This window comes from Camellia sinensis, chromosome 2, assembly GCF_055761805.1.
Source record: "Camellia sinensis isolate YWXY chromosome 2, ASM5576180v1, whole genome shotgun sequence".
Lineage (NCBI taxonomy): Eukaryota > Viridiplantae > Streptophyta > Magnoliopsida > Ericales > Theaceae > Camellia > Camellia sinensis.
The window spans coordinates 66,271,257-66,284,659 of record NC_138962.1 but is presented as its reverse complement, the minus strand read 5'-3'; the positions used below and the strand labels follow the sequence as shown (position 1 = coordinate 66,284,659).

Here is a 13,403-nt window from a genome sequence, read left to right as displayed (position 1 = left end):
TTGTTTGGTAACACTTGATCATGTCTTGAGAAGCTTTGGTTCAAAGAATTGCATGCATGTCATATTCATGGATTATTCTTGAGTTTCAAGTTGAATTTTGTACAATTAGCATGTCTTTGGGCTTTGATTTCTTGAAATGATCTTTAATTCATGTTGTTTTAAAGGTTTTCATGTATTTTCTCAAGTTTTGGCCCAGAAAAATGAAGTTTGATGCTTTGAAGGTCGAGTTTGAACTTGTAGATCAAATCTGGAAATTCCAAAAATTTGATCCATGCTCAAGCGGCTCGAGCGAGCGCTCTAAGTACATGCACTTCCGCTCGAGCGACGTGAGTCACACTCAAGCGTGAAATGCATGTACCCAGAAGTTCATATGTTTTGGAGTCCGCTTGAGCGAGGGACTTCACGCTCGAGCGAAGGTCTGAGTCTCACGCTCGAGCGGAGGTCGAGCATCCGTCGAGCGTGAAAATCAAGCATCTAGTACTTTTGCTAAAATTTACAGTCCGCTCGAGCGAGAGAAGTCACGCTCGAGCGAACTTACACTTTTTACATGTCCGCTCGAGTGAGGGAATCCATGCTCGAGTGTGGACCCTGTTTTCAGCAAGTTTTGAAAAATGTTTTCAAGTGCATTTTTGCATGCTCATTCTATCCTAGGCGTTCCTAGGCCATGATTAAGACTCCATAATGAGGTTAAAGGCTAGAAACATGCTAAGAGCAAAGAAAGTAAGTCATGTATAATTTGAATCGGTGTTTTAAGCGTGTTTTTGTTATGTGTTCGTGTAAGTCATGTGCCATAAACCATTTGATTAGTCTGCTCTGTCTGTCTGCACCCGAAGCCAACTATGAGTAATAACATAGTAAAGCTATGTTCAACTTTATTTATTTTCTGTATGGTGAAATAAGATTTGTTTTCTGAAATACTATGTTCTATACAATGAATGATTGTCCAATTTCTGACATGTATTTGTGGCATCCTTAGCATCATGTGATATATGTTAGTTGTTACCCGGTATCGGAGGTTCCATTATGGAACTTAATACATCTGTACTCTGTTACCCGTACCAGAGGCTCCATCATACGGCTCGGCATGTTTATTCTCTGTTACTCGGATCTGGAGGTTCCTTTATAAAACTGGTTATTCATAACCACCACATATTCTGCATCTGTTCTGTATCTGCTCTGTTAGCGCTAATAGATGTACCACGTATGATTAAGCATAAACTCTGACTGCCGTATTTATTTTGGACAAGAATATGAATATGAATCTGTTTATGAATCCGAATTATGATTTCTGAATCCGTATGGACTTCATTTATTAAAGCCCTTTACTCCATTATTATTCAGTGGGCTTCCGCTTACTGTTTATATTATGTATGTAGGTGAGCCACCACGTGATCAGGGCCAGAGTTGACGGCCTATGTTTCGATTTTTGTCAGCCAACCTTTGTGCCTCCCCAGGAGGTTCCTAATGAAGTCTGGTTTTGTGGCTGTTTTGTAATCTGTATTAGACTATATTTTTCTGTTAGGTTGTGGGCGAGATTTTTTGTCATGTACGCCTATGTGTGTTATGTAAATATTATGTCTGATGACTTCACTCGTATTTTATAAAAGTTTCAAGCTATTCTGTCCCATGTAAGTTATCGCAGCTCATTGGACCTCGTATATCTTGTCTATTTTGTATATCTGCTTCCGCAGCCCCTATCTATATGTTAATCTGTCATGAGGCCTTTGGTAATCCAAGGATTACTGGCCGATTGCGATGCTAAACCCATAGGGGCGGGGTTTGGGGCGTGACAATTTCCTACAGTAGATAAAACCGCATCTTTGCTTGAACTTGTGCATAGTGATGTATGTGACATGCATAGTACCCCCATTAGGGGTGGTAAGAAATATTTTGTAACATTCATCGATGATTTTTCTAAATACTGTCATACCTATCTTTTGCACTCAAAAGATGAGGTGCTTGATAAATTCAAGATTTTTAAGACAGAAGTAGAAAATCAGTGCAATGTCAAAATAAAAAGAGTTAGGTTTGATAGAGGCAGTGAATAACATTTTCCAGAATATTATGAAAATGTTGGTATTATTCATGAGAAGTCTGCACCCTACACACCACAACAAAATGGAGTAGCTGAAAGAAAGAATAGGACATTAACAGAAATAATTAATGCTATGCTTTCTTATTCCAATTTAAGTTTTGGTTTTTGGGGTGAAGCCTTGCTCACTGCCTGTCACACACTCAATAGAATTCCTCTCAAGGGAAGAAATGTTACTCCTTATGAACTTTGGAAAAACAAGAAACCTAATCTTGGTTACTTGAAAACGTGGGGTTGTAGAGCAATAGTCCAATTGCCTGAATCTAAAAGGAAGAAATTAGGTGAAAAAAGAATTAAATGTATATTCCTTGGCTATGCTATACATAGCAAATCATATAAGTTTTTGGTAGTAGAGCCCAATGGTTCAATAGAAACAAATACCATCATTGAATCACGTGATGCAATATTTTCTGAGAATCGTTTCACAATCATTCTAAGGTTGGATTCTAATCAAGAAAATCAATCAATTCCTTTGATGCCTACAGAGGAAAGTGAACGACATGAACGTATTGAGCCTAATGAGCCTATTGAGCTAAGGAGGAGTAAGAGGGCTAGGACTGAGAAGTCATTTGGCCCTGATTTCATTGTTTACCTTGTAGAAGGAACTAGAAAAGTTTATTGTAAGCAAATAATGATTTCTTTGAATATGAATTCAGATCTATTAACCTTTGAGGAAGCTATAAAGTCTCAAAATGTTGCTTTCTGGAAAAAAACGATAAACGATGAGATGGATTCTATCATGGGTAACAATACTTGGATACTCGTTGATTTGCCACATGGATCCAAACCCATTGGTTGTAAATGGATTTTCAAAAGGGAAATGAAAGTTGATGGCACAATTGTCAAGTTCAAAGCAAGATTAGTTGTTAAGGGTTTTACTCAAAAGGAGGGTATTGATTATTTTGATACATATGCTCCGGTGGCTAAAATAGCCACCATTCGAGTGTTGATTGCCTTAGCCTCAATCTATAAGTTTGAAATCTATCAAATGGATGTTAAGACCACTTTCCTAAATGGACAGTTAGATGAGGAAATCTACATGCAACAACAGGAAGGATTTGTTATACAGGGTCAAGAGCACAAAGTGTGTAAACTCGTGAAGTCACTATATAGACTGAAACAAGCTCCAAAACAGTGGCATAGGAAATTTGACAAAGTAATAGTGTCAAATGATTTTAGGATACATGAATTTGATAAGTGTGTGTACAGTAAGTTTACTGGAAATAGAGGTGTAATCATATGTCTATATGTAGATGACATGCTTATTTTTGGTACTGACAATGATGTCATTGAAAGTACTAAAAGTTTCTTGTCATCTAGCTTTAGTATGAAAGACATTGGCTTGGCTGATGTAATTTTGGGTATTAAGATGAAACGAGAAGACAATAATTTGATTCTAACCCAGTCGCACTATATTGAGAAAATTCTTAAGAAATTTAATCAATATAATTGTACACCCATGTCTACACCTTTTGATTCAAATTTGAAATTATATCCTAATACTGAAAGAGCTGTTGATCAGCTAGAATACTCAAGAGTAATAGGTAGCCTGATGTATGCCATGACTTGCACTAGCCCTGATATTACTTTTATAGTGGAAAAACTTAGTAGATACACTAGTAATCCCAGTAGTGTGCATTGGCATGCTGTTAACCGAGTACTTAGGTACTTGAGGAAAACAATAGACTATGGAATAGTCTATAATGGCTATCTAGCAGTGCTAGAAGGATTCACGGATGCTAGTTGGATAACTGACCGTGAAGATCACTCGTCCACGAGTGGTTGGATTTTTACTCTTGGAGGAGGAGCTATCTCCTGAGGTTCTAAGAAGCAAACATGCATAACAGACTCAACCATGGCGTCAAATTTGGTAACGTTGGCTTCTTGTAGCAAAGAGACAGAATGGCTAAGGAATCTCTTGTTAGAGATTAAGATATGGGCAAAACTTATGCCACCAATATATTTGCATTGTGATAGTGAAGCAACTCTATCACGGGCCTATAACCATGTCTATAATGGAAAGTCTAGGCATATATGACTAAGACATAGCTATGTCAGGCAGTTAATCACAAAAAGTGTGATTACCATTAGTTATGTAAAGTCAATTAAAAACTTGGTTGACCCCTTAACAAAGGGACTTACAAGGGATTTGGTGTGGAAAACATCAAAGGGAATGGGTCTCAAGCCCACTTAACATAATCACTCCTGGTGGAAACTCGACTCAACGCTTGAAGAAACATCAAGTCTTGAGTTCAATGAGCCCAAGTACACTATATGTCGTGATTACAAGCACTTAATTTTATTTCATTTTCATCCCAAGGTTGAAGTGCTTGGTGCCTGTAATGTGAAAAAAAGAGGATGAGTTAGCAAACTCTTAATAAACTTACAACTGGGTTGTTAGGGTACTGTAAATTACAGGGGTATTCTCAGTAAGCTTACCTATGTGAGTGTAGGAGGTGGTGTCGTGTAACAACCCTCATACTGTTTACTGATTAAGGACTGATTGATTACCGATAATTACCGATTACTGCTAAACGGAACTGATAACTGACTGATAATTGAACTAAGTAAAGTACTGAACTGACTGATTGAAATTGGAATCTGAATTAACTGAGTATATGTTACTTAATTGCATTCTATCTGTTTGATTGTCTGATTATCTGTTCATGCTTATATGTTTAAACTGCTAATTGAAGGCCTTATCGGCGGCCGAACTAGAAACCGATTGATGTTCCGTGACCCTCATAATTAATATGATTTTATGGTATAAGTATCTGAAAATTGATTAGGTATGATTAAATTAGATTAAAATAAGCCAATTGAAGAGTTGGACTTAATTACCGTTTTGCCATTGAGTGGGCCACTATCTCACACACATACTTGAGCCAAGAACAACATTTCCTCAGCCATTTTCCTTCTCATTGCCGACCAAGAGGGAAGAGAGGAGAGAGAGTGAGAGGAATTGAATTCTACCTTGGGTTTTGCTTGGAGAATTGAAGGAATTGAAGTATAGATTGCATATTTGAGCTCCTAGTCTTCTAATTCAAGCTCTAGGTAAGGATCTTATCTTCTTATTGATGCTATTGAACTAGTTCTTGCATGGTTCATGCTTCATTGTAGAACTAAGTCATGATTTGGGTCATTAATGGTGAATTGAAGCTCATTTCTTGCATGCATGGTTGAATTAATGAGTTTTGAGTTAAATTCATGGTAAATGGTTACATGCATGTCCATGTTGTAAGAGTAGACCATGTTTTCATCTTGTTTTGAAAAGAATGAGCTCATTTGAACAAGCTTTGAAGCTTTGATTTGGTTTAAATCCTTGCATGTTTGCATGTTCTTCATATTCTTGAAAATGGGTTTGAATATGGTTCTAATTGACTCACCTTTGGGGCTTGAATTCATAAATTGAGCTTTGAAACTTGTTATACATTGAATTTAGTTATGTTTTCCAGAATTTGGGCCCAAGAGGTCGAGTTTGGAGTGGTTGAATGCTTGGTTTGAGCTTGGGAGGCAAATCTGGAAATTCCAGATTTGGCTTACTCGCTCGAGCGAAGGATTCCCCGCTCGAGCGAGCACCTTTGTCCAGGGCTCCGCTCGAGCGACCATCGAGCGACCATCGCGCGTAAAATTTCAGCATCCAGTACTTTTACTGTTTTGCAGACCGCTCGAGCGAAGGATTCCTCGCTCGAGCGAAGACTTTGATTTTGGACTTACGCTCGAGCGTAGAAAGTCTCGCTCGAGCGAGGCTCCTATTTTCAGCAAACTTTGCGAAATGTTTTCTAAGTGTATTTTTTGCATCCTCATCCCATCCTAGGCATTCTTAGGCCTAGTTTAAGGCACCTTGATGAGGATATCATTGTAGAACACACCAAGGCAAATTAGGGATTAAGTTATGAGATTTCCCAACTGTGTAGCTTAGTGTGTTCAACCTGTGAACTGTGTAGGGTTGGCAACTGGGGAGACACGCTCTAGCATACTGTAGCCCAGAACTCTGTGAGTAACAATTGTGTAAAGATATGTTCAACTGATTATCTTCCGAATACTGAACTGAACTGTTTACTGAACTGGTATTATTTACTGAATGAATGTATGTCCTTTATTTCTGAACTGTACTGTGGCATCCTTAGTATCTACGGTTTACTGTTACTGTTACTGTCACAGAGATCTCTGTCGGTTTCATTGTGGAACCACTACTGTTTACTGACTGATGGCCATCATTACTGTTCGGTCTTTTAAGACCTACTGTTACTGTTATGCTAATGGATGTACCACATATGACTGTTTACTGTACTGAGCAACTGAATTACTGATTGAAATGAACTGTTTTCATTACTGTAAGGACATTCATTCTAAACCCCTTTACGCTTTATGTTATTCACTGGGCTTTAGCTCACTGCTCATATATATATGTAGGTGTACAGGCACCAGACCGCAGCTAGAGGCGTCAGGGTTACTCCAGTTTTGTCAAGCCAGCCTTTGTGCCTCACTGCGAGGTTCCGAGCCTACTGTTAAGGCTTAGGGGTGTTTTAGAATTTCCCCCTTTTTGTACTGTTTCACTGTTTTGTATAGACTGACTGTTTACTGTACTGTTATACAGGGATTAGGTCCCTGTACTGTGTGACTGTTAATTTTGTATACTGTGTTGTACAGACGGGATGTTTTCTGTACTGTTATGTGGGGTTGAGTCCCTAGTTAAATGGATGTGAATATTGTGTATACTGTTCTGTACTGTTTTTGTATAATGTATGAAAAGCCTTTTTGCATACAGACTGTCACAGCTCAATGGACACTATTTATTTACTGTATTGGCTTCCGCCAGGCCCTGTACTCTGTTTCACTGTATTACTGTTCAGCAGGCCTTCGGTAATCTCGGATTACTGGCCGGTTACGGTGCTAAACCCATAGGGCCGGGTTTGGGTCGTGACAGAGTGGTATCAGAGCGATACTTACCACGAGTTATACCGCACACACGTGTCCAAATGAGCTATAGGGTGTCCTAGAAAGTGATTAGGGCATCTCATGAGCATGTTAAGTGTGTGATTACGTTATGACTGAATATCTGCTAATGTGTTAAACTGGTAAGCAAATGACTGCTTATGTTTAAAACTGTTATAACTGCTTATAGTGAAATGGACAATGCAAATGAACCTGAGTCCTTATCTACTGAGGCAAGAATGGAAAGAATGGAAAGAATGATAGAACTGATAACTGCTAGACTGGAACAACAACAGAACCAACAGCCCCCACCTCCTCCTCCTCCGGTACAGCCGGAACCTAATGCGAATGCGGATGATGGGGATATTATTGCTCTCACCCATAAATTCAGTAAGATGAAACCGCCATCCTTCCAGGGAGGCCTTGAACCGTTAAAAGCTGAAGCGTGGGTGCTTGAGACAGAGAAATTATTTGAGGTGTTCCCGTGCTCTGAAGCGAATAAAGTACTGTTAGCTACCTTCACCTTACAAGAAGAAGCTAGAAGGTGGTGGATGTTAATCCGTGAAACAAACACTGTTATGACTTGGGCTCAGTTCAAGGAGTCCTTCTTTGAAAAGTACTTCCCTCAGTGTGTCAGGGATAGAAAAGTGACTGAATTTGAACAGCTAAAGCAGGGCACAATGTCCGTTGCAGAATATGAAACCAAATTTACTGAACTTGCCCGTTATGCACCGCACATGGTGGATACTGAATATAAGAAGGCCAGAAAATTTGAAGGTGGCCTTAATGTGGCAATACTTGACCGGATAAATGTTTTGAAATTACCGACTTTTGTGGGTGTTCTCGACCGGGCATTGATGGCCGAGTCGAACATTGCAGCAGTGAAACAATCTGAAACACCAACAACTGAATGGCATGGTAAAAGGCAGGGTTTCAAATTCAAGAAAGGCAAGCACAACCCAGCCAACAAGAAACAGAATACGGGGTTGACAACTAGCCCCAGCCAAGGGAGTGGTTTCATACCACCCTGTTCTGAATGTGGCAAGAAGCACAAAGGGGTTTGCTACAGAATATCTGGAGCCTGTTACAGGTGTGGCAAGGTGGGCCACATGGTTAAAGACTGCCCCTCTGCTCCACAAGCCAGTGGTAAAGCTGCACCAAGCGCAGTAGTGTCAAATGCTCCACCAAAGCCTAACCCTAAAGCTACCGGGAAAGAGCCTATGAGGCAAGGCCGAGTGTTCGCACTAGTACCGGGAGATGTGCAGAATACCGAGACCGTTGTGTCAGGTATTCTCTCTATCTGTACTCAAAATGCATATGTACTGATTGATTCGGGGTCTACGCATTCTTATGTATCATATGCTTTTTCACGGAAATTGGATAGACCCTTAGAACCCATGAACTATCTGCTAGCCGTATCATCACCCGTAGGGGGATCCATGACATGTGCTTATATGTACCCCGCATGTGAAATTATTGTTGGGGATATGCATCTGTTTATTGATTTACTGCCATTGAACATTGATCATTTTGACGTAATATTGGGGATGGATTGGTTACAAAAATATCATGCCACTATTGACTGTGTGACCAAGCAAGTTGTTTTCCGTCCACCTGGTTTGCCTGAATTTGTGTTTAATGGGAGTGGAGTAGTACCTCCTCCGTATTTGATTTCGTCAGTGAAAGCTGTTAAATTAATTAGAAAGGGGTGTAAAGGATATCTGTGTTCTGTACTGACTGTGTCTACTGATGATAATGTTAAAACTGATGTGAATTGTATTCCTATAGTCAGGGAATTTCCAGATGTTTTTCCAGATAATCTTCCAGGAGATTTGACTGATAGGGAGATTGAATTTACCGTTGATGTGATTCCCGGAACACAACCAGTTTCTAAAGCTCCTTACAGAATGGCTCCAACTGAACTGAAGGAACTGAAAGTGCAATTGCAAGAACTGTTAGATAAAAAGTTCATCAGACCTAGCACTTCGCCATGGGGTGCTCCTGTTTTGTTTGTCAAGAAGAAAGATGGCTCACTGAGACTGTGCATTGACTACCGTGAACTGAATAAGGTAACTGTAAAGAACAAATACCCTTTGCCACGCATTGATGATTTATTTGATCAGTTACAGGGTGCACAAGTGTTTTCTAAGATTGATCTCAGATCGGGGTATCATCAACTGAAGGTTAAACCGGAAGACATTGATAAAACTGCTTTTAGAACAAGGTATGGACATTATGAATTTTTGGTTATGCCTTTTGGAGTCACGAATGCACCAGCTGCTTTTATGGACCTCATGAACAGAATTTTTAAACCATACCTTGATGACTTTATTGTTGTATTTATCGATGACATATTGATTTACTCCAAAAGTATAGAACAGCATGAACATCATCTGAGACTTGCCCTACAAACCTTAAGGGAACAGAAACTGTATGCTAAACTGTCTAAATGTGAATTTTGGCTTGACCATGTTATGTTCTTGGGGCATGTTGTTAGCAAAGATGGAATTTCTGTTGATCCGCAGAAAATTGAAGCTGTGGTGAACTGGCCTAGACCAACAAATGTGACGGAAGTCCGAAGCTTTTTGGGATTGGCTGGATATTACAGAAGATTTGTCAAAGATTTCTCCAAAATTGCCCTACCATTGACTCAGTTAACTCAAAAGGGGACATCATTTGACTGGACCGACCAAAGAGAATCTGCTTTCCAGGAGTTGAAAACTCGACTTGTGACTGCACCAGTTTTGACTTTACCCTCAGGTACGGATGGTTATACTGTATTTAGTGATGCTTCTCATAAGGGTTTGGGATGTGTTTTAATGCAGAATGGGAAGGTTATAGCTTATGCTTCCCGACAACTGAGACCACATGAAAAGAATTACCCGACCCATGATCTGGAACTTGCTGCAGTAGTATTTGCACTGAAAATTTGGCGTCACTACCTGTACGGGGTAACATGTGAAGTATATACCGACCACAAGAGCTTGAAGTATTTCTTCACACAGAAAGAACTGAATATGAGACAGCGGAGATGGCTAGAATTGATAAAGGATTACGACCTACAGATCTTGTACCACCCAGGAAAAGCCAATACCGTTGCCGATGCATTGAGCCGGAAATCGATTGGAAACTTAGCATGTTTGCTTACAGGACAGAAAGAGTTGCTTTGTGACCTTGAAAAATCTGAAATTGAAATTGTTTTACGGGAACAAGGTGGAACCTTAGCTGCTATTTCTGCTCAACCGGCACTGATTGAGGAAATTAAAGAGAAACAGCAACTGGATGATTTCTTGAAGAAGATCATCGAGGAAAGAGAATCTAAACCGAGACCGGGATTCAAATTTGAGAATAATGTACTGAAATTCCAAGAAAGACTGTGTGTACCGAATGATACTGAACTGAAAAGAAGAGTCCTGCAAGAAGGCCACAATTCGAAATTGTCTATCCATCCGGGGAATACGAAAATGTACCAAGATCTGAAACAGAATTTCTGGTGGCCGGGAATGAAGAAAGAAATTGCTGATTTTGTATCCAAATGTCTTCATTGCCAACAGGTCAAAGCTGAACATCAACGACCTGTCGGATTACTGCAACCCTTACCCATACCGGAATGGAAATGGGAGCACATCACGATGGATTTTATCGTTGGGTTACCTCGCTCCAGAAAAGGTATGGATTCAATTTGGGTTATTGTTGATAGACTAACCAAATCTGCTCACTTCTTACCTGTCAAGACGATTTATAATGCGGACAAATTGGCTGTTATCTATATTGATGAAATTGTTAGACTGCATGGAGTGCCTGTGTCTATTGTTTCTGACAGGGATTCGAAGTTTACATCGAGGTTTTGGCAAAGCCTACAGACTGCATTGGGTACTGAATTGAGGCTGAGTAGTGCCTATCATCCTCAGACAGATGGCCAATCTGAAAGGACCATCCAAACTCTGGAGGATTTACTGAGAATGTGTGTCCTTGATTTTCAGGGAGACTGGGAAAGCCATTTGCCCTTAGCTGAATTCGCCTATAACAACAGCTACCATTCGAGTATTGGTATGGCGCCTTTTGAGGCATTGTATGGCAGAAAATGTAGATCTCCAATTTGCTGGGCAGAAGTTGGAGATGGGCCTTTGCTTGGGCCCGAGATTGTATATGAAACAACTGAAAAAGTGAAACTGATACAGCAAAGATTGAAAACTGCACAGAGTAGACAGAAAAGTTATGCAGATGTCAGAAGACGGGACAGAGAGTATGAAGTGGGTGATCACGTTTTTGTGAAAGTGACACCAATGAAAGGCCAGACTCGTTTTGGAGTCAAAGGCAAGTTAGCACCGAGATACGTCGGACCTTATGAGATTATTGAGAAAATTAATCCGGTGGCGTATCAAGTTGCGCTCCCTCCTGAAATGGAACACATGCATAATGTTTTCCACATTTCTATGTTAAGAGACTATCTCCGGGATCCCTTCCATGTAATAGAGCCTACCCACGTAGTGTTGAGTGATGACTACACATACGAGGAACGGCCTATACAGATTGTAAACAGACGGATCAAGAAACTGAGGAACAAAGAGATCCCGTTAGTGAAAGTTGACTGGCAAAACCACGGTGGCGCGTATGCCACTTGGGAAAGGGAAGATGACATGGCCAAACGATATCCTGAACTGTTTCCACTGAATCCTGTTTTCTTCCAGAATGAAGGTAACTCGAGTTTAGAGGACTAAACTCTTTATAAGGAGGGGAGACTGTAACAACCCTCATACTGTTTACTGATTAAGGACTGATTGATTACCGATAATTACCGATTACTGCTAAACGGAACTGATAACTGACTGATAATTGAACTAAGTAAAGTACTGAACTGACTGATTGAAATTGGAATCTGAATTAACTAAGTATATGTTACTTAATTGCATTCTATCTGTTTGATTGTCTGATTATCTGTTCATGCTTATATGTTTAAACTGCTAATTGAAGGCCTTATCGGCGGCCGAACTAGAAACCGATTGATGTTCCGTGACCCTCATAATTAATATGATTTTATGGTATAAGTATCTGAAAATTGATTAGGTATGATTAAATTAGATTAAAATAAGCTAATTGAAGAGTTGGACTTAATTACCGTTTTGCCATTGAGTGGGCCACTATCTCACACACATACTTGAGCCAAGAACAACATTTCCTCAGCCATTTTCCTTCTCATTGCCGACCAAGAGGGAAGAGAGGAGAGAGAGTGAGAGGAATTGAATTCTACCTTGGGTTTTGCTTGGAGAATTGAAGGAATTGAAGTATAGATTGCATATTTGAGCTCCTAGTCTTCTAATTCAAGCTCTAGGTAAGGATCTTATCTTCTTATTGATGCTATTGAACTAGTTCTTGCATGGTTCATGCTTCATTGTAGAACTAAGTCATGATTTGGGTCATTAATGGTGAATTGAAGCTCATTTCTTGCATGCATGGTTGAATTAATGAGTTTTGAGTTAAATTCATGGTAAATGGTTACATGCATGTCCATGTTGTAAGAGTAGACCATGTTTTCATCTTGTTTTGAAAAGAATGAGCTCATTTGAACAAGCTTTGAAGCTTTGATTTGGTTTAAATCCTTGCATGTTTGCATGTTCTTCATATTCTTGAAAATGGGTTTGAATATGGTTCTAATTGACTCACCTTTGGGGCTTGAATTCATAAATTGAGCTTTGAAACTTGTTATACATTGAATTTAGTTATGTTTTCCAGAATTTGGGCCCAAGAGGTCGAGTTTGGAGTGGTTGAATGCTTGGTTTGAGCTTGGGAGGCAAATCTGGAAATTCCAGATTTGGCTTACTCGCTCGAGCGAAGGATTCCCCGCTCGAGCGAGCACCTTTGTCCAGGGCTCCGCTCGAGCGACCATCGAGCGACCATCGCGCGTAAAATTTCAGCATCCAGTACTTTTACTGTTTTGCAGACCGCTCGAGCGAAGGATTCCTCGCTCGAGCGAAGACTTTGATTTTGGACTTACGCTCGAGCGTAGAAAGTCTCGCTCGAGCGAGGCTCCTATTTTCAGCAAACTTTGCGAAATGTTTTCTAAGTGTATTTTTTGCATCCTCATCCCATCCTAGGCATTCTTAGGCCTAGTTTAAGGCACCTTGATGAGGATATCATTGTAGAACACACCAAGGCAAATTAGGGATTAAGTTATGAGATTTCCCAACTGTGTAGCTTAGTGTGTTCAACCTGTGAACTGTGTAGGGTTGGCAACTGGGGAGACACGCTCTAGCATACTGTAGCCCAGAACTCTGTGAGTAACAATTGTGTAAAGATATGTTCAACTGATTATCTTCCGAATACTGAACTGAACTGTTTACTGAACTGGTATTATTTACTGAATGAATGTATG

At 40.0% G+C, this 13,403-nt stretch overlaps 1 pseudogene; it reads right to left on the bottom strand.

The window, feature by feature from the left end:
* The window catches only part of LOC145814018 (putative methyltransferase At1g29790), a 28,853-nt pseudogene that overhangs the window by 10,807 nt on the left and 4,643 nt on the right, over window positions 1-13,403 (bottom strand).